The 24,520-nt window shown below is 42.5% G+C and overlaps 1 pseudogene across 1 annotated transcript in view; it reads right to left on the bottom strand.

Annotated features, from left to right (window-relative positions):
• Nucleotides 1–1,425: 1,425 nt before the first annotated feature.
• The window catches only part of LOC308281573, a 50,397-nt pseudogene continuing 27,302 nt past the window's right edge, over nt 1,426–24,520 (bottom strand). Inside the window, exon 9 of the transcript in view lies at nt 1,426–1,972. The product of the transcript in view is annotated as an uncharacterized misc_RNA (transcript). The remainder of the gene's footprint in view (nt 1,973–24,520) is intronic.

The following is a 24,520-nucleotide window of genomic DNA, read 5'->3' as shown; positions in this document are numbered from 1 at the left end:
GATACCAATTGCATCTAATCAGGAGAGAGAACTCACACAGAGTACAGGATGAACAAGTGAATATGGAAGGGATAACACACAGAAATGAGCTGACACACTTGGAACTGTAATGAATGTTTACTCTCTCCTAATTGGCTGAAAATCTCCAGCCCACCTGGAAATGTGTTTTCTGTTTATTAAAGAGCTGGGGAGACAGGGAGACCCCTGTTATGGATATAGTGTTTTATAAAAAAAAATGAACCCATTTTGTTTTCAACAACAAAAGAACCCAGGTCCCAGGACAAATAAAAGCCACATGGGTATGGGATAAACAAATTATGACCACATTATCGTTGCCTGAGGTTATCGAACCAAGGGGCGTGAGCCGTGTGACTGATGCCTAAGTTTGAATAACACCTGTCCAGCTGAGTCAACATTTTGCATTTCATAGATAAGATGCAATATTAGAGAACTTTTAATATTTAATATGAAAATGTTTATGTGCAGGAGCACAACAAGGAAAAGGAGGAGGAGAGAAGGGAATGGTTAGAGGATTATGCAGGAAAGCAGTGACCGCCTGGAGAAATAACACCAACGCTGAGATATTCTAAAACGTGTGATACCTTTACCCCTGCGTTCATTGTTCGTTAGAATAGTTGAAATTTTCAGAAGAATCTTGAGAAGAGTTGCTTAAAATGTTTAGTAGTGTCATTGTTATATTCAGTCAACTGCACTCAAATCCAGCCGTGGTGTCTTGCTCTTCTGAACGGGTTACAGGGCACCGGTTAAGATGAAGGACACACTGTGAAATTGCACCAACTCCTCCATCCCCGAACTGGCACTACTAACTGCTCTCAACTCTGTCAACCTCATCCTGTGTCTCCCCATCAACAGCTACATTCTAGGGCTGATACTGCCGGGAGCCGGTGGGACGATAGCCTCAGAGTTCTTTTACCTCAACCTGACTGCATCTGTGACCGTCTGTTCCCTGGCCTCTGTCTTTTACTATGCATGGCTCTACACAAGCAACTTTGTTTTTGAACAAGTTTCAATCAATCAATCAATCAATCAATCAATCAAAACATAAATAAACAAACACAAAATAAGATGAACAAGGACCCTGATGTAAACAACTTGTGTATAACTTTCCTCAGGCACATCCCTTCTTTGGTAGTCAATTTCTATGGAACATACTGTACTGTTGACTGTACAACTGTTTTCTGTACAAAACTACAAATACAAATCAATCAATCAATCAATCAATCAATCAATCAACAGTTTTCAGTTTCTTAAGTCTTCTATATCTGCTGTATTCAGATTTAAACATCCTTATTAACACAGTTCAATGAACACAGTTAAATGTTAACTGTTAAACACAAAATAAGACAACATTTCACAGTTCTTTAACCTCAATCAATGGTTTCTTCTGAACATGGCTTCTCTTGCCTACTTCTTACCGCTAGACGAGACTTGGCAGCGCTTCCTCTCACATAGCTGAGCCACATTTGTTTTGATGGAGGAAGCAGCTGAGACCCTCAGTATGGCTTGAAGATGATCGTCAGTAAGTCTGGACCTGTACTTGGACTTATTGAAGTTCAAGGTGGAGAAGAGCTGTTCGCACATGTATGTGCTCCCAAAAAGGCACATGGTCCGCTTGAACATTCGGGAAAGCTCAGTGAAGCTGGTGGGCAATTCTCTAAAAGATTTCCCAAGCTTGTCTGCTTTTCCACTCACCTCCCTGAACTTGGCTTTGAGGTCAGAGTTGCACTGCATCTCAATGAGCTCCATTTGAAGCAGAGGAGGGGCATCTTGTACATCAAAGGAGAAGGGGTCCGCAAAAATTTGAAATGTGGCTCTGTGTGTCTTGAAGTCTGAAAATCTGTGATCAAATTCCTCCTGTAGCTTCAAAATGGCATCAACATACTTCTTACCACTGAATGGTGTGCCTGCATCCACAAGTTCTTTACGAAGCTGGGAAATGGCAAAGGTTTGCCTGAGAGAGTTGGGCTTTCCATAACACAAGTTTTGTGGAGAATGCTTTCACGTTGTCATAGGCAGCACTGACAAGTTGCCCCTGGCCTTGTAACTGCTTGTTCAGTACATTAAGCTCATGTGTCATATCAACAAAAAAAGCTAAGTCCATGAGCAATTTAGGATCACTTAGCACAGGAACAGCGATCCCACAGTTCTCCATAACATCCTTCACTTCTGCTCTCAAATCATAAAATCTCTTCAAGGCACTTCCCCTGCTGAGCCAACGTACCTCGGTGAAGTAGAGCAGATCCCCATATTCTGCCTCCAATTCTTCTAAAAAAGCATGGAACGTTCGGTGCTTTAAGCCCTTGGATCTGATTTGGTTGATGCATTTCACAACGACAGACATCAAACTTCAGGCATTTGCTGCAAAGGGCCTGCTGATGGATAATGCAGTGCAGAGCAATGGCCTCCTCAACACCCTCCTCTTCCAGTTTTTTTTGAACAAGTGCCACCAGTCCATTTTTCCTCCCTATCATTGATGGCGCTCCATCGGTTGTTATTCCAACAAACCTCTTCCATGGCAAACTGGCATTCTCAATGGCATCACACAGCTGGTGAAATAACTCCTGGGCAGTGGTCTGGCCATACATTGGAATTACTCTGAGCAACTCCTCTGTCACTTCAAAATTGTCATCAATACCACGGACAAAGATTGCGAGCTGGGCAGTGTCTGTGATGTCTGTAGTCTCATCAAGAGCGACTGAGTATCCCCTGAAATGTTGAAAATTTGGCTTTCTCACACAGTTGATCATAAATGTTACTTGACAGGTCAGAAATGTGCTCTGTCACGTGACGAGCTAGTCAAGATGGCCGCATAGAGGAGTAGCTCGGCGTGGCAGTGTAATATATATCCTGTTTTTTCGGAGTAACCGTCAAAATATTTGAGAAAATATCATCGCGAACGATAAAGGAATGGCAGACGGTTCGAAAAATAAAGAGCACGATACCAGACGACAGAGACAACAAACTGAAACTGCCTCAGCAAATATGCAGGGCGACGGCGCTACCGGCGTCCCTTCAGGAAAGGACAGCAGCTTATCTCTCGACATTGCCAATATAAACGCCACGCTAATTAAAATGAGCCAGGAGCTTGGGTCGTTGAAAGATATCAAGAAATCGACCGCCTCAATGGAAAAGAAACTAAACTCCCTGGCGGCTCGAATCAGCGATGTGGAAGGGAGAGTGGGGCTTTTGGAAGATTCTCAAAAGCAACTACAAGATAACCCCCCAGTGACTACAAAGGAGATGGAAGAAGTACTATCTAGCCTGGAAATGCTCGAGAATAAAATGTTGAGCCGAAACCTACGCTTCGTGGGATTTTTGGAAAGCAAAACCACAGGCAAAGAGGACTGTTTTAAACTTATAAATGCTTTCCTGCCTGCTGCGTTGGGAATCGAAACACCGGAGGGAGGATTCGACATAGAATCATGCTACAGGATCGGCGCCCGCCGATCAGGGACGGACGAGAGACCGAGGACCATCATTGCAAGATTCTAACGGTTCCAGGACCGCGAGCGGATTCTACGAGCGGCGAGAGAGAAGAAGCGGATCGAGTGGGGGGACCACGGCCATGTAATGCTTTTCCCGGACCTGTGCAAGGCTACGCAGAAGAAGAGACTGGCTTTCTCCCCATGCAAGAAGATTCTCCATGAACGTGGATTAAAGTTCTCTCTACTCCTGCCTGCTACGTTAAGAATCCAGCACGACGGCGGTCCTACATCCTTCACGAAACCAGAGGAAGCCATGGAGTTTCTACTCAAGATGAACGAATAAGTAACACTGCTACACGGCCACACACAGACACATAGAAGGGACAGTTAGGAACTGAACGGGAGGGGAGGGGAGGGAGGGGGGGGTACGACATATGGCTGGACGCATGCACAGACACACACACAGATACCATACGGACACGCACACACGCGCACACACACACACGCACGCACACACACACACACACACACACACACACACACACACACACACACACTATGCTTTCCAATTTACTACTGTGCGTGAGTGCGCGCGGGCGCTCTGAGGCGCGTGCGAGCGCGCATACACGCACTCTTTGTCTTTCTTTCTCTCTATCTCCCTCTCCACTGTGCATGAGCACGCGCGGGCGTTCCGAGGCGCGTGCGCGCGTGCATACACGTACATCTTTCTGTCTTCCTCGTTCTATTTGCTATTCTTTTTCTCTTCTTTTTCTCTCCTTTTTCTCTTTTTCTCTCTCTACTGCTTGAGGTATGTTTTTTTTTTGTTTGGTTTATTTTAGTTTACCCTATTGTTGTCTTGTTTTTGGTATTCTATCCTTGTTTTTGTTTTCTTTTTTTTCCCCGTTTGTTTAAATTACAGATTAATTGTTATGTTCCGTATTTTTTTTTCTCTCCCTTAATTGTATACCCTCTAGCCCCTGGTTATACACAATGAGGGACGAAATGCAAACAGTTAAAATCTATGATAGAACAGACCAGCTTTTATACATTGTATAGGCTGGCCATGTCTGCTCGCTCTCATGTGAAATTACTACGGATGGGGGGGAGAAGGGCAAAAGGGGTGGAAATGGAAATTGGTAAATAATATTAAAAAATAAAGGTATTTGTGCATTTGAAAAAAAAAAGAGCTTTATTATTGCACTGCCACGCGGACGCTCTGCTTACAGCGGGCCGCAGTATTAGCCTGGATCATGGACTGCAAAGGTTTTTTTTGTGTTGGGTTATTGTGCCTTGCAGTTTTGCCGGCGCTATTTAGAGAGCCTATACATAGGGCTCTGATCTTAGGTAATGTGGAACTATACCCAGTGTGTTTTATGTTTTTGTGTTGGGGTGGGTTTGTTGCATTTTCACTTATATTTTTTGAAGAACTTAGAATAGCTCTCGTCGATGTCAGGTCATAGCACTAATGAACTGTGTTACACCACGTGGAATGTCAACGGGCTTCGCAATATTATTAAGCGGAAGAAAGTCATGTGCAATCTGAAAAGTAAGAGATGGGATGTGGTCTACTTGCAAGAAACCCACTTGTCCCCGGTGGAGTCTAAAGGGCTATGCAGGGACTGGGTTGGACATGTCTTTTTTAGTGCTGGGTCCAGTAACAGTAGAGGGGTGATAACGCTAATTAATAAGCATGTACAGTTCAAATGTTTAAGGGAAATTACTGATAATGAGGGACGAATGATTATCATATTGGATGTTCTGGACCACAGCAGCATATGTAGAAGTAGACCACCCAAATCTGTCCTAACACTGAAAAGCCTCTGCGACTCCCTGGGGCTAGTGGACATTTGGAGGTTAACAAACCCAAGGGGAAGGGATTATACCTTTTACTCGAACTCTCACAACATGTTCTCAAGAATCGATATGTTCTTAATATCAAAGACATTGTTACCTTCTACTGCTTCGTGTTCAATAGGCCACATCCTAATCTCTGACCATGCCAATGTATCACTCCATCTACTTCCGTTTTGTGAAACAAAAAGATCAGCGAGATGGAGATTTAATTCATCCTTGTTACAAGACACAGTCTTTAAAGAAGAACTGAGAACCGAAATAACAAAATATATAGAAATTAATCTCCAATCTGTCTCCTCGGCTAGGGTGGTTTGGGAAGCCATGAAAGCAGTATTACGGGGCTTTATTATACAACATGCCTCATATAAGAAGAAGCTGAGTATAGCCAAGGAGAAAGAAATTGAAAAACTGGTTCAGGCAGCTGAAATAAGATTCAAACAGGATATGTCACCTATTAACTTAAGAACCTTGACACAGTTAAAATATGAATATAATGTATTACTCTCTAAGAAAGCAGAATTTCTCTTATTCAGAGCAAGGCAAACTCACTTTGAGTCAGGGGAAAAAGCAGGGAAGCTCCTGGCGAGCTATATTAAACAAAAGGAATTATCCTCTACTATTGCAGTTGTGCGGGATCAGGAGGGGAGGCTTATGACCAAGACAACTGACATAAACAACACTTTCAAGCAGTTTTATAAAGACCTTTACACGGTAGAAAGCACCTCAACAGATATAGAAACTAATACTTTTCTTAATGGCTTGAATCTCCCTAGACTGGATGATCAACAACGAGATGCACTTGACTCTCCAATATCCAGGAAAGAGATAGCCGACGCGATAAGAGCCCTGCCATCAGGCAAGTCCCCAGGTCAGGATGGCTTTTCAGCAGACTTTTATAAATGTTATGTAGAGGAGCTGACACCGCTTATGCAACAGATGCTTGATGAGTCATATAGGGAGGGCAAACTGCCACAATCTTTATCACAAGCAATTATCACCCTTATACTTAAACAAGGAAAGGAGTCAAGTGACTGTAAAAGTTACCGCCCTATTTCTTTGATCTCTACAGACTGTCAAATTCTGTCTAAGATTCTGGCGAATAGACTAAATGGGGTGATGACAACGTTGGTACACCCAGACCAAGTTGGTTTCATTCGGCAGAGGAACTCATCCGATAACATCAGGCGTCTGTTGAACATAATGTGGTCAGTTCGTGACAGGGACTCCCCCGTGGCGGCTATCTCGCTGGATGCTCAGAAAGCGTACGATAGAGTGGAACATAGGTACTTGCTCCTGACACTTAAGTCTTTCGGGTTTGGCGAGTCTTTTTTTAAAATGGATACAAATTCTGTATAATCAGCCAGAGGCGGCAGTCCAGACAAACGGTCTAATATCATCCTACTTTAAACTAAGCAGAGGGACCCCCCAGGGCTCGAGCCTTTCACCAGCACTATTCTGTCTCGCCCTGGAACCGCTAGCGGCGGCCATACGCAGAAACCCAAACTTCCCAGGGGTAGCTATTGGAGAATCAGTTCACAAGCTTATGCTGTACGCGGACGATATACTTTTACTAGTATCCGACCCAGAACAATCAGTACATACTCTTCTTGAAATTATTAATTCTTTTTCCAAACTTTCAGGGTATAAAGTTAACTGGTCAAAGTCTGAGGCTCTTCCCCTGACAGCATACTGCCCCCGCACCCTCTTTCAGGAAGGGGCTTTTCAATGGCCATCAGAAGGTTTAAAGTATTTGGGAATTACATTTCCCCAACACATAGACGATGTTATGAGAGTGAACATGGACCCCCTATTTCGAAAGATCACAGCTGATGTGGAGAGGTGGTCTCGCCTGTCCATGTCAATGTGGGGAAAAGTAAATGTATTAAAAATGAATTGCATCCCAAAGGTAAATTATCTGATACAGTCACTCCCATTAAACATTCCCAGAAAATACTTTAAACAATTTGATAAATTATGTAACAAATTCATATGGAACGGTAAAAGAGCCAGATTGCGGATAGAAAAGCTACAGCTGCCAGCTGACAAGGGAGGCCTGGGATTGCCTAAACTTGATTACTATTATTATGCCTTTGGTCTGAGACACCTGGCCCAGTGGTCACTGCCTCCGGAGAGGGCACCCCCCTGGTTAGAGGTTGAACAACTTGCCTTTCCCCATCTACCCCCCATAGCCTGCCTAGTGGCCAAGCTGCCTTCTGAATTCCACTCTCATCCCATCATTACCCATATTCAAACAGTGTGGAAGAAAGTCTCTCAGATATCAAAAATTAATCCATATTTGAACTCCGAATCGGGAATTTGGTTGAACCCCAAGCTATGTATAGGGAGGGCTCCCTTCTTATGGAAAGATTGGTTTAACAAAGGGATCTGTAATCTTGGAGATCTATACGAGGGGGCCTCTCTAAAATCTTTTGAGACTTTAATGTTAGAATTCAATCTACCTAGGACACAGGCTTGGCGATATGGACAACTGAAACATCTCCTGGTTAATACATTTGGATCACCCAGAACTGCCCCACCTCGTTCAGATCTGCTTGATAATATAATTAAGGTATTCGGCTTGGGCCATGAAGCATCTCATTATTATACCATGGTCTTTAACCGAGCCCATAAGGGGACATCAGCATTGAAACTGGTTTTACAGATAAAGAATGGGATAAGATCTGTCAGAACATTAAGAAAACATCCAGAGACATTAGAATCAGACTCATCCAATTTAAAATACTTAATCGGTTTTATTGGACTCCCTCAAGGCTACATAGGATCGGAATAAAGGATACAGCAAACTGCTGGAGATGTGAGAGAGCAGAGGGTACATTACTACACGCAGTATGGTCATGCTCTGCTATCCAAGAGTATTGGCTCCAAATACACAAGATAATAGTAGATATTACAAAAAGTAACTTCATATTCAGCCCTAGGCTGTACGTGTTGGGGGACCCTAAATTTCTTGGTGACTGTGAGAGACCAGATGCGGAATGGATTCAGACCAGTATCATGGTGGGAAAGCAGATCATAATGAGGGGGTGGAAAACACTGGGGGGCCCACCCGTGCAGGAGTGGCTCACTGAGCTGGGAAAGGTGGCAGCATATGAGTGCTTATCCTACGGGATGCAAAACAGACCAGAGGCATTTCAGTTGAAATGGGGGAAATTTTTGACATATATCGGGGGGGGGGGGGGGGGGGGGGGGTTGAGGTCTTGGGCTGGCTCTGGGGCCCCTCTGCACAGACGGAGGGGCCCCGGGCCGGTCCGGGGCTTTCAACCCCCTCCGGGTAGTAACGTCCGAAGAGACAGACACGAAGGTGTGGCACACAATATATATATATTTATCCTGTTATTTAACGCTTCCAGTGCCAGCCCCTAGATGGCGCCGTTGGAATGCCAGACTTAGCGCTTCAGCATCCAGGGGCTCACGTTGCAGTGACGCGCGTGCTCACGTTCGTGCACATCATGGAAAGGTCCCGGATGTTAATGCTAACAGAATAGCTATTCCCATCTAGTCATTTTAAAGATCATTTTTAGGCGATTTCGCCGTAAATAAACCTCGGCGCGCATCCCTAAAAACACAATCCAGAGATATGGGCCTCCAAAGATGTGGTTTTTCATTGGATTCGGCGGCGATTCGCGGCTACGTTCGCGGCTCACGGCCGGCATGGCTTCCCCAGGATTTGGACCACTGGATTTTAAATTTAGGCCCAGGCTTCAGAAGGCCTCGGATCATTTTATTCATTTCATTAAATATCCCGAACATGTTCGGGATAGGCACACTGGACTACGTTCCGGAAGCGGCGCTGAACATTTGGTGAACATTGGGGGTCTCAAAAATGTATTTTAAACCATTTTTAATGGAATATATCGTCGGACCATGTAAAATGGCTAGCTGGCTAGCGTAGGACGAGCCAGGACCACCCACGACTATACAAGCAGCTCAGGGTAAGTCAATTAATTAAAAAAAATTTGTATTGGACTGAAAATATCCCGAACATGTTCGGGATAGGCACTAAATGAGTTAAGAATGCTATGGACTGAGTGTACGAGGCTGTAATACGCTAGAGGTGCAATGCATATGGGTGTATGTTTTGTTGTTGAGTCGGTTTTGTTTTGTTTTGTCTTGCTCTGCCCTGTTTTGTTGACAGGGTTAGGTTTGTCTTAGTCTTACTGTTAGTCTTGAGTGTTTTGTACGTGTTGAGTTTTTTGTTTTGTACTTGTTTGTTTTATGGGGACTTGATCCACACACAAAATACTTGGCTACTGATGTGCCTGTCTATGTTTGCGTGTTTGTACTGGAAAATGAAATAAAAGTTATAAATTATTTAAAAAAAAAAGAAATGTGCTCTGCCACGGTGTTGGCAGAAAGGCTGATGTTGCTAAACTGACCTTTCTTTTCCGGACAGACTCTACTTGCAGCCTCCAACATGCAGTCTTTGATGAATTCACCTTCTGTGATTGGCTTTCCTGCCTTGGCAATCTTCTCACTGGTCACGTAGCTTGCTTCGACTGCTACATTACTCTCTTTGGTTGCTCTCTTGAAGATATCTTGTTGCCTCAGTAGACTTTTTTTTAAGATCTGCAACCCGGTTGGCTCTCTCATCTCCCTGGTATTTTTCATAATCCTCAGCTAGGGTTGCCAACTCCCAGAGTTTCAAATACGGGACACTTTATAAGGAAACATGCGCCGCCGAAGGCGGCGCCGAAAAATCGCATATTTTCGTTTATAAAGTTGGCTAAAACGGGCATTTTCCTATATTAAATCATATTTTTCCTTTCACAATATTAATTCGGGTGTCTTTGGGCCGAAAAATCGCATATTTTCGGTTATAAAGTTGGCTAAAACGGGCATTTTCCTATATTAAATCATATGTTTCCTTTCACAATATTAATTCGGGTGTCTCTCAATTTTCCAAAACATATCGCCTAGGTCTACCTGGTCCTTATGTGCCCACTCTCTGGTACCCAACACTAGTTTAATCATATTGGCATACAGCAATAACCATTAGGTTTTAAAAACAAAATCAACGCATGCTTATGTTATTTCACATACCAGCCTGTCTGGGGTCGCTTTAGTTGGCAGACAAGATTACTGTAGTGCTCCCAGGAATACCAATATCCATGGCTTATTTTCTGTTGCTTGCCTGCTTTTTCACCTTTTTGTTTAGCCTATCACCTATCATGGATTCATGTCTAATATGTTTGTACACAATCTTCTGTCACAAGTTTTTTTAAGACATTAAACAATGTTCTGAGCCGAGCACTGTCGTATGGTCGCTCGCACGCACTCGTTTCGTCTCTCGCAGGCAACTTGTGGAGTGAACCTACAGCCCATGCTTGGGAAGGGAGTGTGTAGGGGGCGGAGACTGTGTCTTAGCAACACTCAGAGCCGTATGTTAATAAGCCAATCAGCTGCTTACAAACAGCGCAGCGCCTCTCACAGCAATGGGATGCAGCACTTATCGTCTCAGAGGAGAGCAGAGTGGAAGTGGAAGCTCTCTGACAGGCAGAATCGCTGTCATTTCTCAATTAAATCATCCCGTCATTCATATTTATCCCCCAACCTTAAAATACGGGACAAAGAGCGTCCCGTTTCAGTTCACTACGGGACACGTCTTTTAGTTTCCAAAAAAGGGACGATCCCGTATTTTACGGGACGGTTGGTAACCCTATCCTCAGCATGTCTAGGCTTAGTTGTGTAATGACGTTTCAAATTGTATTCCTTGTTCACTGCAACTTTCTCTGTGCAAATAAGCACCGCACTTTAGATAAACCACTAGCAAACCACAACCTCCGCCCTCATTTCTCACATGGCCCTCTTCTACCATCAGGCCGATTTTTGGACTCCGCTCCTACAGAGATCTACTAAATGTCTGCATTCATTCATTAATGATATTCAAATCATTCATTGTTCATCTAATAGTTTGTTATTCAATCATTATTTCCTCAGTCATTCTGTTGTTTTTATTCTCATTCTTCAGTTATAGTGCATTAGCTATAGCAAATAAATAGTGTTTTAACATTTGTAAAAGTTTAAATGTTTAATAAATTGATTCTTAAAAGTCTGATATTGTTCCTGTGTATTAATAGTGTATTTTGCACCCTTGGCACCCCTATAAAATTGTACCGGTCCGGCACCTGCCGTGGCAGGGAAGTGTATTCGCTGTTCCTCGAAAAAGTACTCAAATTCTTTATTTCCTTAAAGGAGCTATAGTCAACTTTTTAATTTTGGCCGTTGTCAGGTTGACTGTTTACATCCCTAGCCTATTCTTTTATATGGATTCCATATAAAATAATAGAAGAGGGATGTATATATATATATATATATATATATATATATATATAGACAACATTTTAGGCCAATAAAAAAAAACTATATACCAAATATCATACCTATGAATAAATGCTAAGTAAATGCTAAGTTGGCAGCCGGACTATGATAATTTCTCTGCTCATGAGAAAGAACCTGTTTGCCTCCAGGTGGCGTTGTTATACTTTTTGACCTCGCCACATAATCACAAATGAAGGAAAAAGTTAAATAAAATAAAACATAAAATAAAAATGAAAATAATCTATATCTTCTTAATTAATCCTGTATTTTTAAGAAAAATAAATAAAGCCTTAGTGCACTCTATTCTTTTGGCACTATATCCCAATATTCCTTCTAAACTGCATGGCCTCTCTAGAACATAATAACCTATCAAATAAGACTTTCCTCTCATTTCTATATTTCCTGCACTGCAGCAGAACATGCTCCACATCCTCTAGAACACCACACTCCTCACATATATTAGATTCACTTTTTCCCATGATAAATAGAGTTGACCTTAAAGGGAAAGTTCACCTCTGGGACAACCAGATCTTATTATGATGCAAAATGCATCATCATCCATCCATCCATCCATCCATCTTCAACCGCTTATCCAGAATCGGGTCGCGGGGGTAACAGTTCCAACTGAGACTTCCAGATTTCCTTATCCTGCGCAACTTCCTCCACTCCCTCTGGGAGTATACCGAGGCGTTCCCAGGCCAGTCTGGAGATATAATCCTTCCATCTGGTCTTAGGTCTGCCACGGGGTCTCCTCCCAGTGGGACGTGCATCGAGGACCTTCCTAGGAAGGCGCTCGGGGGGCATCCGTACTAGATGCCCGAACCACCTAAGCTGACTCCTTTCCAAGTGAAGGAGCAGCGGTTCTACTCCAAGTCTCTCTCGGGTGATTGAACTTCTCACCCTATATCTCTAAGGGAGATACCAGCCACCCTTCTGAGAAAACTCATTTCGGCCGCTTGCACCCGAGACCTTATACTTTCGGTCATGACCCACACTTCATGACCATAGGTGAGAGTGGGAACGAAGATTGCTCGAGAGCTTTGCCTTACGGCTCAACTCTTTTTTTTCTTCACAACAGTGCGATTCAGCGACTGCAAAACCGCTCCTGCTGCTCCGATTCTCCGGCTGATCTCCTTCTCCGTCTTCCCCTTTCTCTCACTTGTGAACAAGACCCCGAGATACTTAAACTCCTTCACCTGTCTCATTCCCTACTTGGACTGCACATTCCATCGGTTCCCTGCTGAGAACCATGGCCTCAGACTTAGAGATGCTGATCCTCAGTCCGGCCACTGTACTGAAATACTAAAATATCTCAAAACACAGATTGAACACAAAAAATAACTCACTTGCCCTTTCCTGTGTGACCTAGTCTCAACCTAGCCATCACCTCTTCTTCTCTTCTACGCTTACTATACGAGGGTTTACCACTTTACCCTGAATTGGCTTTTGAATCCTATACAAATGTCTTCCTTTTGACAGGGCTGCCAAGTCTCACGCTTTGAGCGTGAGAGTCACGCAATTTAACCTCTTCTCACGCCACACGCCACACATGCCATTTCTCACGCAATTTTACAGCCATCCCACAGACCTCTCCCGAAAGTTGCGGGGGTTTTCTCACTTGGTAAAAGTTGCACAGAGAATTCTAAGCGCAGTGAATACAGCTGCTCTGCTCCTCCACTCTCTCTCCCCTCTACACATACATTACACACATGCAGGCGACGGAGAGAGAGCCCTACAGATGGCGCTTGGCCCCTGCGGTGGAGAAACACACGCGCTCCGCGAGTAAACGCCGGGCAATATTTCACAAAGATGACCACAATCCAGCTCTTGCCTCCCGCGAGCGCATGCACGAACGAGCCCACGTGCAATACTTTCATGGGTTACTATATCCACTTGTCTTGAACCCTAATATCCCCATATTCTGAGGAGGGCTGTAGAAGAGATGGGGCGGTTTGCACCAACACTACCAACACTACTACTCTACTAGAGGGAAGAATCCCAGTAGCCCAGTGGTTCTCAACTTGTGGGTCGGGACCCCCAGGGGTCCCCAAATTATTTTGTGGGGGTCCCCATGATTAACTTAATGTGCAACATTGTTTTCTCACTCAACAGTAAACAAACCAACATAAAGTTTAAGTGTATAGAGGGTATCTGCACATTTCTAAAGTGACAATTTAAGGACTTTTTAGTAGCTCTAAAATGACAAATTAAACATTGGCCAAATTGTCAAGTATTAGAGGCAGACATTGTGAAAATAGCAGATCTATATGCACACATGTATCTGCTATTTTCACAGTAGAACCGTGTTATAGCCTACAAAATGTTGCCTGAACGCTTATAGGGTGGAGGGGTCCCCAGTTAAAATATGATTATTTGGGGCGCAGTCTGAAAAGGTTGAGAACCACTGAAGTAGCCTACTGATGAGACTTTTAAATGTTTGATAAATACACAGTGCTGTCAAACAAGTCTATGGAGCTATCTATGACATCTATTAAGATTTCATTTGCAACAGAATTTTGATACAATATGTAGTGGGGGTCCTGCTTCATCTCCCTTTAGCTAAGGGGTCCTTGACTTGAAAACATCTTCTTCTTCTTGCCTGCAGTGCCTGCCTGGCAAACAGCCAGTAGCCACAAATCGCAATGTAAAAATAGAAATGATTGCCCAGGATATTTTATCAGCTGCGATAGTAACAACAACAACAACAACAACAACAATTATTATTATAATAATAATAATTATAATTAATTAAACATATGTTTAAAATGGGACGTTGGTTTGTCTGGAGCCCTGCAGCAGTGTTCACTGTTCAGCCTGTAGGTTAGCTGCACTTGATCAACCATTCCAGCCCAAAGACCGCAGGTAAATAAATAAAATAATAAACCATAGAAACACGGGAAAAACATGGAAAAACCCGAAAAACCGATTCCCCCCCCAATGTCTCACTCCTAACTTTTTCTGAAACTTGGCAGCCCTGCTTTTGAGCTAGGATCCCACTCCCTTTGCCATGTTCCCCTCACTGCTTGCCTTATCAACGCTTTAGCCCTCACCTTTTCCAAAAGCTATTTTAATGATCTCAACATTATTTATATCCAGAGCATTTATTGCCAACGTATTTGCTTCCTCATTGCCTTTAACACCAGCATGAGCAGGGACCCAACAGAATTGTACTCTAGATATTTCTCTCTATTCTTATTTAATAGTATAATACATAATTAAATCATCTTCAATGTAGACTTTTAAGTGCTGCACTTGAGTCTGAACATATTACTACTCTTTCAGGTTTCATTTCTTCAACCCATTACACACTGGATCAACCATGTCTATGGGATCAGCAACATGCAGGTTGAGCCAGTACAACAGCGCTCTCTATTGGACAAGGCCTACATCATAACAGTGGTAATCTATCTCTCTCTCCCCCGCACACACACACACACACACACACACACACACACACACACACACACACACACACACACACAATCAAACAGGGAAACACACAAAGTAAGACATTAACAATTGAATGACTCTAAAACGGCTATCATTCTCTAATTGTGTGTGTGTGTGTGTGTGTGTGTGTGTGTGTGTGTGTGTGTGTGTGTGTGTGTGTGTGTGTGTGTGTGTGTGTTTTATACATACACAATTATACATACATAGGCTATATAATTCTAAACTTTCTTTATGATTTCAGAAGGGCACCAGTCATCTCCTTGTCATACTGTACAGGACTGTTTTTATACGAATGATCTTCAGCAAGCTACTGAAACTGCATTCCTTTAAAGTTTAAATGATGCCCTCCAATCACTCATCAGGTAGGCCTACATATCTGTTTGAGACATATTTTCCATTTCCCACGGCATACATTACAGCTACCGTGTCAAACATTAATCGAGTTTAGCTGGTATAACTTGATCTCATCCTGTCGGGAGGCGCTCTCCATTCCGACATGTCGCCACTCCGACAGTGACTTCTTATTGTCGGAGTGGCGACACCTCCACAGAGGTTAAGGTTAGGGTTAGGTTAAGAGATAGGGTTAGTTCTGTCGGAAAGGAGACATGTCGGAATGGAGAGATGCACCCCATCCTGTCCTCACGTAACATTGCATGCAATGCCAGCAATCCTATAGGCTACTAGTAAGAGAAGCCACCTCAAGCATATGGGCGCGTGCACATGGGCGCGTGCATGCATATGCTTGGGTGACGGCAGACTGCTGAGCGAGCGCTTGCGCTTTGGCATGGGATAAAAAAAAAATTGTTTAAGTTGGACAAAATGTGGCCATACTTTCCCAAATATGGAGATGACTGACTTCTGACATCATAGATATCTGACGTAGGAGGGGGGCAAACAGATCCCTGGGGGACTCCGGTTCGGAGGGTGCAGGGGGAAGAAAGCAAACCATTCCATGAGACGCAAGGCAAAGCATGCATTGTTTTGTTCATACAATTAAAATAATCTGTAAAATCAGACCATGGTCCAAAATCAATTATGGTCCCCTTTTAAACCATTTCTACTATATATATATATATATATATATATATATATATATAAATATATATATATATATCATTATTATTATTATTATTATTATTATTATTTTTTTTTTTACAAAATTATTAAGATTTGCACTGCACTCGTGTTACAGTAGCCTATGTTGTGTAGTGTTGAAATACTATTTTCCAAAACAACAAAAAAGTATATACTTTCAGAGCCTGGTCCTTCCACGTGCCAGATTGCCCCTCCCAGTCTCTCTCCCAGTGTGTGGCCCTGTCTCTCCCTAATGGGACTGATCGTGGGTAACTACCGGGACTTAAAGTCGGGACTTCATCACCCGGGCTGGGTCACCTGAGTGAGGGGTATGATGTTGCAAGACCCGAAACCCCTATGACCTTGGGCTGCGTGAATCAAAACAGCAACCCGGTTTCGATAATGGAACAAGGGGGGAGCGCTTGTTTTCGGTGGAGATGACGGAGGCACACCGGCGTTATATTATAAACACAAACTGATCTAGCAATCATGACATAGGCTATTTATTATAATCACTAATTCACTACGAAGTGTCTTTAATTATAATTAAAGTAAAAATAGTCAAATAACAAACAAGGACAAATTGTTCTGCCCACAACCTTATCAAACCAAAATGCCTAAACTACTGTAAATGTAGGCCTATTATAACTATGATAATGGTTCTTAATTAGTCCCAATTATTAAGTATAATACTTGACCTTATAAATATAGAATGTTTATGATTATATATGTTATGAAACATCGCATAGTCGAGCGTTGCGAGTCTGCGACGGTCGCATGAGCCGACTCAGCGCCGTTACCGGCTTATGTGCCGTCTGCCGTTATGGACAGAATAGTAAATCTTCATCCCCCCGAATTTCGTCACCTCCGCGCGGTCCAGGCGAACACAACGGAGCGCTCCCTACCTCGGGTTCAGCCAATCAAAAGCTTCCACTGGCGATACCGGGTTGCTGTTTTGATACACGCCCTTGGGCTACATCACTGAGGATACGTCCCAGGTGCATCCATGCAATGTTATTATAGTAACTAATAGGAATAGACTATGTGACAACCAGGAATGGTCTGGTAACCACCGGAGAGATGGGTGACAGCCGGAATGTAGACGGCACCCTGGAGTAGTATGGGTTGGTGCCTGTGTCTTCCGTGAGGAAGAGTCCCAACAAACCCACGGTGAGGCCTTTAGTAGGGCCAGTCTGGAACCCACTGCTCCTGAATTAAATGTTTGGAACTGGGAGTCTGGTCCTGGACCTGGTGAGACCAGGACCTGGCCATGAGTCAACCCACAGAGCCTGGTCCAGGGACGTGCTGGGCCCCTGATTCAGCCCAGGAAAAAGAGTTGGAGAGGCCCTCATTGCGCGTGACAAGAGACAAGCCAGTGGGCCAATTACATGAGTTATATTTCGTCGTTGTCGGGTGGAAACCTTGTATGTCCAAAACCGTTTGTTTCGTATTTATCATTTAAAAAATGATTTAAACTAGTGAAAACAGCCGATCTACAAGCACACAACGCCTCGCACCGCGAGGCTTTGTGTGCTTGTAGATCGGCTGTTTTCACTACTTTTGTGCGACGGCCTTGTATGATGAAGCAGGGCTTTGCTTTGTGAAAAAACTTACAAATTTGAAACTTGGAGATACAAGGTTTCTGCCCGACAGTGACGATTTACTTTATTGGCCGCCTAACCCCTAAAATGGAACGAAGGCCGACATTTTATTTTTACTTTTTTCCTAATGGCCGGCCTGGACCGGCCGGGAATGAACCGGCCGTTCGGGAGTTGTCCCGCTTTTCCCAATGGCCAGCACGTCCCTGGCCTGGTCCGTCCACGCGCCAGATTGCCCCTCCCAGTCTCGGCAGAGTAGTTCCGGAGCAGTGGAGTGTGGCCCTGTCTTTCACTATTGGGACTGATCATGGTTATAGCTACTGGGACGTAAAGTCAGGACTATGATGTATGATGTTGCGAGACCCGAAACCCCAATGACCTTGGACTACATCACTGAGGATATGTCCCAGGTGCATCCATGCAATATTTTTTTCGTTTTTCGGAGCAATCAGAAACTGTGTATGTTTGTGTGTGCGTGCCTGTGTGCTTGAGAGAGAGAGAGAGAGCGCATTAAACCAGCTGACACTATATTCCTTTAAATCCTGCCATGCCCTTAATTATCTAATCTCTCATCATTGTTTTCTTTCCCCCATTGTTTCATACCTTACAACACACCTATGCATGAAATCTCAGTACTGTAATGTTCCCAGACTCTCTCATCAACATTACAACTTTTGGAGCTACCGTGCCAAACATTTACCTAGTTTAGCTGGTAGAACTTGATCTCCTCCTGTCCTCAAGTAACACTGTTCTCTGCAAAGCCATTGCAATAATAAACATTCATTTATTTTTTGAAGAGAGAGGCAGCTCTATACCTCATTCTATATAATATGTACATATTTAATTTTTTCGCAGTTAGTCAGCAGTGCACCTGAGAAAGAAAGGGTGCAGGCGAAGTGGTATTTATTTATTTATTTATTTTTAAAACACCTTTGGTATGATACTGCCTGTGCCACTGGCCCACTGCAGTGAACTTTTGTGAATAGATTATAAAATCAATGCTATAGTGAGAGAGGTAGAGAGGGGGAAAGACAGAGTGACATGCATCACTCCACAGGACACATAGATATGACAATTTACCATTACTATTTACTATTACTATTTACAATTACTATCTACTATACAATTTTACTGTTGTCGGCTCCGGCCGTAAGAGGTGGCTTAAAGCAAGTTAAACCTACATTCATGGGTAACTATCTGCTCCATCTGTCACTGGAGTCACTCAACTTGCTATAATTATGTCCCCTTAATGTTGTACTGTACTGTTTTGTATTGAACTGTATTGTATGTATTGTATGTTTTGTATGGAGAGCCTTACCATCACTTTTGTACAGCCTGCCAAGGGACTACAGATGAAAATTAGCTCATGGCTAAATCTGTCTCATTTACATTGATGTGAAAACTGACATGTTGATTAATGTGCTTTGTCCCTGACAAATAAATAACAAATAATTAAAAAAAAGGCCAGCCTGTAATTATCAGATTATGAATAGGAATACTGAGCTTCTATACTGACAAAAAGATGATCAAAAGCAGTATTAAAAACTTTGACAATCCATGTGTACTGTAAATATGACAACTGTAGACAGTCAGTCAGGATGTGTGAGAGGCACGGCACGTTTACTTGTACATGACAAGTCTATTTGTTGTATGACATTTCAACAAGGCAAATCAATGAGCTTTACATAAAACATTAAGCAAAAGAAACATGTTATAACAGGACATTGGAATTCTGTAAAATAAGGAAGACAGAGATGTCCTTAATAGGGCACACACAGTTTAATCAACTCAACAGACTCCAGTGAATATTAGTGCCTTTATATTCTTTCTTTTTTTCTTTTCTTAATGAACCCCCTCCACCATTGTCTCTGGACCTTACTATCGATTACACTTTTTGCCACACTTCTCAACTATCTTCTTAAGCTCGCGGTCAGTGCCACCCAGAAATTGTTTCAAGGTGTTGTTTTTACATTTCAGGTCTCCGCCATGAGTTTAGAGAATAATTGTTTTCTCCCTCATTTTCCTTTGAATCGTTTTCTCCAAATTCTCCAGTATGTCTCTCTCGCTTTACGTAAAATGTAACACCTGCATCACAAGTAGGCCTAAGTACACACAAACGCCTGACTGACAGAGCTCTCTGCATTTCATCACGTGTTTGTCTGGTGTTTGTTTGTTGTCATTAAAGAAGTCTGGTGTATCAATGACATTAACATAAGTACCCAGATCTGCCAATGTGCGGCGCCCGTGGTGCAAATGTTGCGGTTTTCCCCACACAAAACAGCGTATATTTTGGGGGGGTCCCACGCGCCTTTTTGGGTGGGACCTTAAAGCCTCTATCAGAGTCCAGGGTGAAGAGCTATTCACTTCACCGGGTTGTAGTTTCCCAGCTATCACCTAGGCTTTGTTATGTATTTTTAGGTGATAGCTAGAAAACTACACCGCGGTGAAGTTAATAGCTCTTCACCCTGGACTCTGATAGAGGCTTTACAGTTATGTTAATGACATTTCACATCAGAAATGTAGCACTTTGCATGTCTTGATTTCCATGTATTTGCTAGAGAATTACAGTGAGTAGTTATTTATATCCATAATAATATTTTTTTCACATAAAAACTGCACTATTAACACGTTTCATGCAGATTTAGTTTCTTTGCAAAATAGTTACTCTATAGATATTAAATCATTGAATTGAATTGTATCATATCGCCATGAATGAACCAATATCGCCCATGTATCGTAACATCAACCATGTATCGTGATGCATATCCGTATCTTATCACTATTAAATGTATACCCCTAGTAAGTGTGTGTGTGTGTGTGTGTGTGTGTGTGTGTGTGTGTGTGTGTGTGTGTGTGTGTGTGTGTGTATAATATATATATATATATATATATATATATATATATATATATATATGTATAACATACATACATACTGTTGTACATCGTGAAAATGTAAAATAACGTAATTTATGTTGAACAACTCACAGGCTCATTATTATCACTTGGCCTGGTTAAAGAAGGAACGATATTGACTGGTTGAAATGACTGCAGGTGCACTGGAAAGTTTGCAAGCCTTTGAAGCCTCTTTGTGGTTAAGCATTTCCTGTGTTTGAACTACATACACACTGTGTATGTGACATACAGCCTGTATTTTTGCATGTCTATTTTCATCACTGATCAGCGCATTCTGCATACCTCAGCATATGTCCATGTCTGAAAAAGATGCAAGATAAGCTCCTTTTGTGAGTGTGCACACCTATGTGCACACACGCACACATACATATGTCTGGGGAATTTCCCTGAGATCGAACCATCGTATATAACGGCTCACACCAGAGCATCTTTTAGGCTTTTTGGGGGATTTTTGGAGGACACGGAGGGCTCAGGCCCTGCCGTTGGTCCTCTGCCCCTTTTGCGCTCTTTTTGGGGGATTCTTCTCTTGCACCTTGGTCAGATCTCAAGCAGTTGGTTCCACATGGATGAAGGTAAAATTGACTTACATTAAAAGAGGTACATTTCTCTATTTTGAGATTAAACCTATTTGGTGTTAAATATTATACTTTTTTGGAATTATCTAAATCTAATGGAACCTCCTGCTTTTAAATCTAAATTTGGAATTATTTTAGAACAAGCCTAATTTAAGGCATTGGTAAATCCTGATTGATTTCTTTTCAATTATTTTTGTATTTGCATTTGTATTTTTAAATGCACATGTGTAATACCACTGAGTGAATAAAAGGAAGCTTTAAACTTCCAAAAAAGCCTCATTTTCGGTAAGGATAAATAAAGTGCTGTTAGGATAAATTGACTTTGTCTTCTTTAGAAGCAATACCCATCTGTGAGTATCTGAATTCCACACGGCTGTTACATTACTGATAAAAGCTCACACTTCATATTTTTAGTCTTTAGTGGTGAGCATCAGTACGTTTCTCTGGACAGAGTAGGACAGGTAGTCTCGTAAGAATCTTTTGAGGACCTTAACTGTCTTGTCTGTGACATAAAAAGTGTACATCGTGAGGGTTAAGGCTGTTTTTTTCTGTGGTCGGGGACCTCCTGTCCGAAATGTATTACACACTGCTTTCAGGGGAGCCCCCGGGCTCTCCCTGTTACAGTCTTCAATACATACATACATACATATATATATATATATATATATATATATATATATATATATACACACACACATTTGAAAAGGGCATCAGTCATCTCCTTGTCATACAGGATTGTTTTTAAGTGAATGATCTTCAGCAAGCTAGTGACACATTCCTAAGTTTAAATGATGCCCTTAAATCACTCATCACCAGGTATCTGTTTGAGACATGCCTGTTTTTTTTACATTGTCCTGCGGCATAAGTTCCTGCGGGGGAAGTTACAGCTACCGTGCCAAACATTAATCTAGTTTAGCTGGCATAACGTCATCTCATCCTGTCCTCACATAACACTGTTCTCTGCAAAGCCAGCAATCTACATAGTAAACATCCTAGTAAGAGTCAAGAGAAGCCACCTCGAGCACATGGGTGCGTACCGTGCACGCATCCGCCTGTGTGATGGCAGACTGTTGGGCAAGCGCTGCCGCTTTAGCCAAAAAAATACACAGACCTGGTTGGTTGTTTAAGTTGGACAAAATGTGGCCTTATCTTCCCAAATATGGAGATGTCTGACGTAGGAGGGGGGCAAACAGATCCCTGGGGGACTCCGGTTCGGAGGGTGCAGGGGGAAGAAAGCAAACCATTCCATGAGACCTGGTAGGTCCGGTCAGTTAGGTAGAGCTACAAGCTCACAACGTGACACAATGCAAAGCATGCATTGTTTTTTCATACAATTAAATTAAATCTGTAAAATCAAATAGGTCCCCCTTTTCATCCATTTCTTCACAAACAACTATTTTTAGAACTCAATTATTAGGATTTGCACTGCACTTATGTTACAGGAGCCCATGTGCAGTGTTGCTATAATATCTTCCAAAACAACACTCATGTAAACGTATTGTTGTAATAGGAGGATACTTTGCATATGTTTGTGTGTGCTTGCCTGCGTGTTTGAGTGAGAGAGAGAGAGAGAGAGAGAGAGAGAGAGAGAGAGAGAGAGAGAGAGAGAGAGAGAGCGCATTAAACCAGTTGACACTACATCAAATCCTGCCTCTAATCTCTCATCATGTTGTCTTTCCCCCAACACCTATGCATGGAATCACAGTACTGTAATGTTCCCAGACTCTCATCAACATCTATTACAGCTACTGGAGCTATGTGCCAACCTCGTTTAGCTGGTAGAACTTGATCTCATCCTGTCCTCAAGTAACACTGTTCTCTGCAAAGCCAGAAATCTATGATAACAAATATAACTTATCACACACATTATTATAAGGTGGGCCACCTTTGTAATGTGTATTCTAGAGTGGACTTATCACCTATGTCCATATAGGCTAATAAGAGAGAGGCAGATCTATACCTCATTCCATTTAATATGTACATACTTTATTTTTGCAATTACAGACAGCAGAGCACCTGAGATGAAAAGGTGTAGGTGGCAAGCTTTGTATTTTGAAAACATATCACTAGATAGTGAGAGAAAGTTAGCCGAGTGTTAGACCAATCTGGGAACTAAATCTAAATCAATAGCTTTCTCCACAAATGTGTTCATAAAGGTGTCTACTATCACCTCTGAACTTTGTCAAACCCAACTCCTTTGACATACTTTGTGGGAGCCAATCAAAGTTGGGGGTATCCCGAGGGCCTGGGATTAAAGGAGTCATCCAGACCAAAACACATATAGGGTTAAATCTGCCTTTTATCATACCCCTTCATACCTGCTTTAGTCGATTGTTTTCATAGCTGCCCCTGTTGCTAGATTTCGGCTGCCCCTGTTGCTAGATTTCGCGGTCTCTCTCATAACTAACACAGTGGATTGTCCTTAGGCTAGTGCGGTCATTTCTTGAGCTTCAAAGTTAGTATTTTTTTATTGGATTGTGTTTACACAACGTCCTGAGATCAACCAAACCGCTGTTTTGACCTCACAGGCACCCTTACTTGTCAAATGGCTTCTGCTCTGCACCAGAGCAGGGAGAGGAGAGGCTAGAAAGGGAGGGAGGGAGGGGTCTGTTTGACAAGTAAGGGTGCCTGTGAGGTCAAAACAGCGGTGTGGTTGGTCTTAGGACGTTGTGTAAATCCAATAAAAAAATACTAACTTTGAAGCTCAAGAAATGACCGCACTAGCCTAAGGACAACCCACTGTGTTAGTTATGAGAGAGCCCGCGAAATCTAGCAACAGGGGCAGCCGAAATCTAGCAACAGGGGCAGCTATGAAAAAAATCGACTAAAGCAGGTATGAAGGGGTATGATAAAAGGCAGATTTAACCCTATATGTGTTTTGGTCTGGATGTCTCCTTTAAAGGGGGAAAAATAAAAAATGGACAATATGAACGCATGAAGTGTGTAATTAGGGTATTTTTAGGGTAACCCTAACCCTAATCCTAACCCTGATTGTGTTATTTAGAAAATAATCATGATTTTTGCCCCATGAATTTCTCATTCAAACTTCACTTTAAAAAGGTTGTCTGCAATTCAAAGATCTCCGTAACTAATAATAATAACTAAATATAGCTGCAAGCAGCGATAAAGTGTCCAAGGCATAAAAAGCAGGAAAGCAAAAAGGCATCAAGGGAAAGCAAAGAAGAATATCAAAGAAAAACTAGAAGCAGTGTTCTTCCGAACAGGACTCCGTCAGGTCAGGTAGGTTTTTTTTGGCCTAGCGTACCCTGAC

Source organism: Nannobrachium achirus (genome assembly GCF_963921795.1).
Source record: "Nannobrachium achirus genome assembly, chromosome: 3".
Lineage (NCBI taxonomy): Eukaryota > Metazoa > Chordata > Actinopteri > Myctophiformes > Myctophidae > Nannobrachium > Nannobrachium achirus.
Note: the sequence above shows the minus strand (reverse complement) of the source record. Positions and strands in the feature narration are given on the sequence as shown.